Here is a 5718-nt window from a genome sequence, read left to right on the forward strand (position 1 = left end):
GAAGTTCCAGTAAAATTTGCTATTAACATTACAATCTCAAAACTCAGCTGAGGGCGAAAAATGCTTAGTGAACATAGGGCCTGGTTGGAATGTTTATCTTTATAATTATATAGTCTGGGTCAAGATATAGACTAGGTCATCTTGGCTAAAAAGGTAAGTTAAAATGTTAAAGAATGGTCTTGGTAACACTGCACAGGTTAAATTGTTTATCTGATATATATGAAACTTGGTTAGAGAATGTTTGTCTTTATGAAACTATGGTCAAGTTTGAAATTGGATCACCTAGTCAACAAGGCCATATTATTTAAGTATATGAGATTTCTTCAAAATAGTTAAAAATATAATTTCTAACTCCAGTTTAAAACTGGACCTTCTGTTGTCGAAAACAGTATCACTTTGCCAAATCATAGGAAAATATTGTAAACGTTCTAGACCCCCCCCCCCCCCCCCCCCCCACTCCCCTTTTTTCTTGATCTACGTGAAACTTGAGACTGGGTGACCTGTTGTCAAAATCTAGGTCAAGAAAGCGATACAAGGTTTTCGAAAATTGTAATTTTATGACATTATAACGGCAATGGAGCGGACTGTCTGAACACAGAAGCAGATAAATATAGTTTTGTTATTATTTTGTTTACTTATATAAATGATTCATTCAGTACATTGGGTACTTTAACTCTTAAAAAAGACAGAAGAATACAGAGTACGAGTCAAAATAGCTGAAACAGTGAGGTATATTTGCCTACTTATTTTATAAAATAATATCCATTCAACCTCACAAGTACTGGTACAGACATAAAACTAGACACGTTTTTTCTGTTATTAGCATCAAAGGTCAGTCACAATCTATAACTTTAGATAGAATATTGTCCATATCTTTTCTTGAATTTTCATATAGTAAAACAGTGATATTCAAAACTGTTGAAATACAATGTACATGTATTTCTAAAACAAGTGCACATTTAAATGAGCGTGCATGACGTTTATTATTTTATCATAAAGGTTTACACTGAAGTGTACAATCTTGTTATTGTTTTGTCTAATTATGTTAAGTCTGTAGAAAGATAAACACAATGAGTAGCAAAACTATCAATTTTCAAAAGAAAATTAACCATTCTGAATGAATCCATGCTAGTATACAATCATAATCATATTTACTTACTGCGAGGATTTGCAGAATGTGTCCGGTTTCCGATTGATTTCAAATGATATTGTCTCGGAAGAGGATTCGTATGTGCCAAATGACAGCTTAAAGTCACATTGAAAGAATTTGGGGCATATACCGGCTTTCCAGGGAATCAAGGCGTAGATAGGAACGACTTTCAAAATGGGATCATCTGAGAATTAACATTGCCAGCGGTCAAATAATTCTATCTCTCTCAGATTGTCAGCTGACATGTCCTAGATTAATAAGAAAGCGATTTGTATGCAGCATGTGTAACAGTAGGAAAAATAGATGATCAGAATGGACAGGTACGTAACTAGATATCTAGCAGGTCAATGCTTGACAATAAACAACATTTGATCGACAATCTAATAACCTACTTGTTATACTAATTACACCATGGCAGCTTGCAGATTAACGCTTCTGCTATGTGATCGAGATTAACAATATGTTCTGTCTAATGAAAATAGGAGTATTTATGGTATCACCAAAGCCGATGACTACAAAAGGCAACATTTTAATAGCGTCTTCTGATAGTATCTTTCAGGAACAGACACAATTAAACCGAGGCATGGTTGTGTTCTGTGTTTCCATAGGTACCGGTAATTCTTAATATAATAATGTGTTATTAAGTAGAAATTTGTATAGAGATTTTTTTTTACTTTTTGTGGATTTCGTTTACTTAATGTAGTCTCGAATTCGTACTAAAAGATATTATGTTTAGTTTGTTGGAGAGAAAATGAATCAAACCATTTACAAGTAATTTATACAAAGCGATGTAAGTTCGGTAAAAGAATTCCCTGAAAACATACTGTCCCATTGCTGTCGTTCAGACTGATAAATGGCATGTGCTAGCTCTAATAAATCGGAACATTGGCTTAAATAGGACATTACATTTCTCTTTCAAAGTTGACAGTATTTTTATTATCCTCTTAAAACTTTGTCAGCCTATGAATATATAAGTCCGACTGCAAAATAAGGATGCTTCGTATACATTATAGATTAATATGTCTAGTGAAATGTTGCGGAAATGTGTTTAAAGATGTTTGATAGACGGGTTACTAGTCTCTTATATCTTCTTTATTCCAGCCATTATCTTTTATAGAATATTACAGTTTCTTGTCAGTGCCTATATTGCTTTTATAACTTTGTCAACATATAAAAAATGGAAATTTAATGACAAAACTGTGTTTTCCTGCGGAAATTAATACGTCTGATCTAACGCTGTAAAAATATTTAAGGATATTTATTTGTTTGTTATTCTCAGTTCTGCCTCGGAAATAACCGCAAGAGACGCTGTTTGTATACAAATAGTCTTGCTTATATTTTCTATGAGGTATTCTATCACATTTGTGGCCACTTTGCGTGACGTGGTCATCGTTAAGTAGAACAAACGCATGTACATTTTTGTCTTCGTTTTGTTAGTCAGTCATTCTCATTATGTTACACGTGAATATATACCTCATTATATCAGTTACGCAGATTAAACTAGCGAATGTTCTTGACAATAAAATAATTCATATTTCATTTATATAGACACAACGTAGCTATTCAACCAGGCAAACTATTTTTAACATGGGCTCATAAATTTTCTATCAGTCAAATTTCTTTGTTAAATGTGAAAAAAGCTCCGCCACTCTGTCAGACCGGGACGCTAGGATACCGTTCCGGTGCTCTACAGACAGAGCTACCTGGCTGCTTACGCATTTTCTCTCTAGATTGTGAATCATGCATGTCCGAAACCGAAGCATCCTTCCCCACTCAATTGAAAATACTCTAACTATATTGTAACGATTCTTCACTTCTTACAGCTATACAGCATTTAGCATGGCATTAGTGATGTATTTGTCTATGGTAATTTTGCAATGTTGTAAACCTGTCTGTATGTCTGTCTGTCTGTCTGTAAAAGTGTAAGTTACGTCCAAGGTCCGTAAACCTGGAAAAGAAAGTTATTTAAAATAGCATACTGTTTTATTGATATAAAATTGCAACGTACCCTTGAAATTTAGTTAGTTCGTACCCATTTGACTCTATGTTAAACGTTTCTAGTATGAAATAAGAACTAGCACATTTTCATTATAACATGACAATATTGACGTCACGTTGACACAGGAAAACGCCGAGAAAGTATGCTACTATCATACATGAACGACCTTTCAGGCAGTGTTACACTTCATTCGCTCACTCTTAATCAACTATTCGGCGTGTAGAAAGAAAATCACTAGACGTCTATATACTCCTTGTAAATATTCCTACTAAGGCGTGTTACCTCCCGCATTGCATCACTACTTAAAGACGTCAATTTAAGTCAAGGAGCCGTGAAAGAGTGTTTCCCTGTTTCATCCATTCCTGTTTACATAAGAACATAAAATATTGCAGGACCATGTATAGATCTGTCTAAACACTCCGAATCGGTCATACGCCGCAGTAATAATTCATTCTGGCTACACACTCGTGAAATTATTCCGTTGGCGTAATACCTCTTCGCATTGTTTCGATATATCAGAACGTAGTTCTGCTATGTATTCTTAATTTTAAGACAACTAAGATTTTATACCAGTACATGCAGAAAATATATGATGTATGTCCATAGTCTTTAAATGATGTAAACTGGTAATAAGCATCAAAATTACATGATATAAAAGAAAATTCGTTTGTGTAAAATTCACTCTTGAACCCCGGCTAGATCTTACACACTTTCATGGGCACATGATAAGATATTTAAAACAAAATATGCTCTGAAGAAGAGTTCGGTAAAGTACCTTAGTTAAAATGGTATAACCAAACTTATCTCAAACTGACTGTAGTCACAATCTAATCTAATGTACTTGATTGAAACCCGACTTGGGGTGGTGAAATTCTAGATGCTGGTACTGTAGTTTTGAGCGTTAGAAGGGGTACTTTAAAAGAGAGAAGACATTGTATGATCTCTTACACTTAGTGTTGACGGAAAACATACATCATATTAGTATTTTTTTAATGTTTACTTTTCAAATTATACGTGCACGTATAAAGTATGAATAACTAGAATACGTAGGTGCTTGTATACATTGCGTAAATTAGAATGTGCACGCAAATTTGATAAGAATGTGCAACGTTATACATACTTTCAGAAGTAATTACGCATACATTTAAACGTGGATAAATGCGTATACGTGTAATATCATACGTTCGTATACGTGAACGTATATTTTGAAATGTGCGTAGTACCGTCAGGCAAAGTAAACGGTATACCATTATTTTAGCACATGTCGTGATACCATGGAACAGATGTTTCCCTACGAATACACAAGGAGTATCACCAAGAGATAGCCCCAATCACGATTCAGTTATTCTAACTATTTCTTGAAAATGATCGATCAGGTCACAAAAGATTAAAAGAGTAATCGTTACTCCTGCCTATAAGATATATAAACTATCCAATGCTATAGCAACTGTAGGCAAGCTTATATATTCCTAACTGTTTTATCTCCCATAAGATTCTTACATTTTCATTGGATAAAAGGTGGTCACGTGCAGTGACCCCTATATTTCTGTGGATGATCAGTAGATTTTCTGTCGTTCTGGGCTAAAATATGTGGCCGACTAAACAAATCAATTATATGGTTTTTAGTGACCCTCCACTGAAATATGTGGGTCAGTATCATAAATATGGGGTAGGCTATAACGCCTCGCCCCCCAGTTGATTATATTGCCCCAAGATATTTCCGTGGAGGGTCATGCACCAACATATCCAATGATTAATAATGTACTGTATTGCCTTTAAAGTATAGTAATGCAGATTCTGGTGTCTATATAACCATGTTCCACTTTGTCAAAAATGGTCTCCTCAGTCAGTACTAACATGACTTCCGGTCAAAGAATTTTAATAGCTGTGATGACTTATGTTTAACGCAAGAGCAAATCGAAAATCTTGCGAATGGCTAACAAACAGATGTCATTGTAATGGACTTCAGTAAAGTTTTCGCCGGACAATTAAGGCTGACACAAACTCGATATCATGCGAGTCCATCCATAAGCATCCATCATTACTCACAAACGGCCACATATCTGACCTGTTCTGGGCGGCCCTTTATATCAATTGTTGACTGAAAAACACGTCGCTAATTTTTTTTTATTGTATATCTATTAAAGTGTTATTATTCCATATTTGCACCAGCCTTCGTTAAATGTGGTCTGCATTTCTTCGAAAATGGACAGGCAAGTGATCAACAGAGTCCAATCCAGATAACTGTGAGGTATTTGGGATTACTGCAAAGAAAAAAAGACAATCGTTTACGTGTTGGGCTGACTTGAGGTCCGGTAATTAATATGAATACTTGAGTGGTATTTGCAGAGAGGAAACCGCGACTACAACCCACTCCCGGCCTCCACCTAGCCTTAGAGTTCTCATTGCATTAAGGCCTACAGAAACTTTTACAGAAGAGTCAAATACATCTAAAGCAGGACTACAAAAATAGATGAAATCGTGTGCATACAATTATTTTTTTATTTAGTTCTATAATTTGGTGTACGTATACCTATGTGTTTTATTTTATCAATCATCACGAATATTC

This window comes from Mercenaria mercenaria, chromosome 3 (genome assembly GCF_021730395.1).
Source record: "Mercenaria mercenaria strain notata chromosome 3, MADL_Memer_1, whole genome shotgun sequence".
Taxonomy (NCBI): Eukaryota; Metazoa; Mollusca; class Bivalvia; order Venerida; family Veneridae; genus Mercenaria; species Mercenaria mercenaria.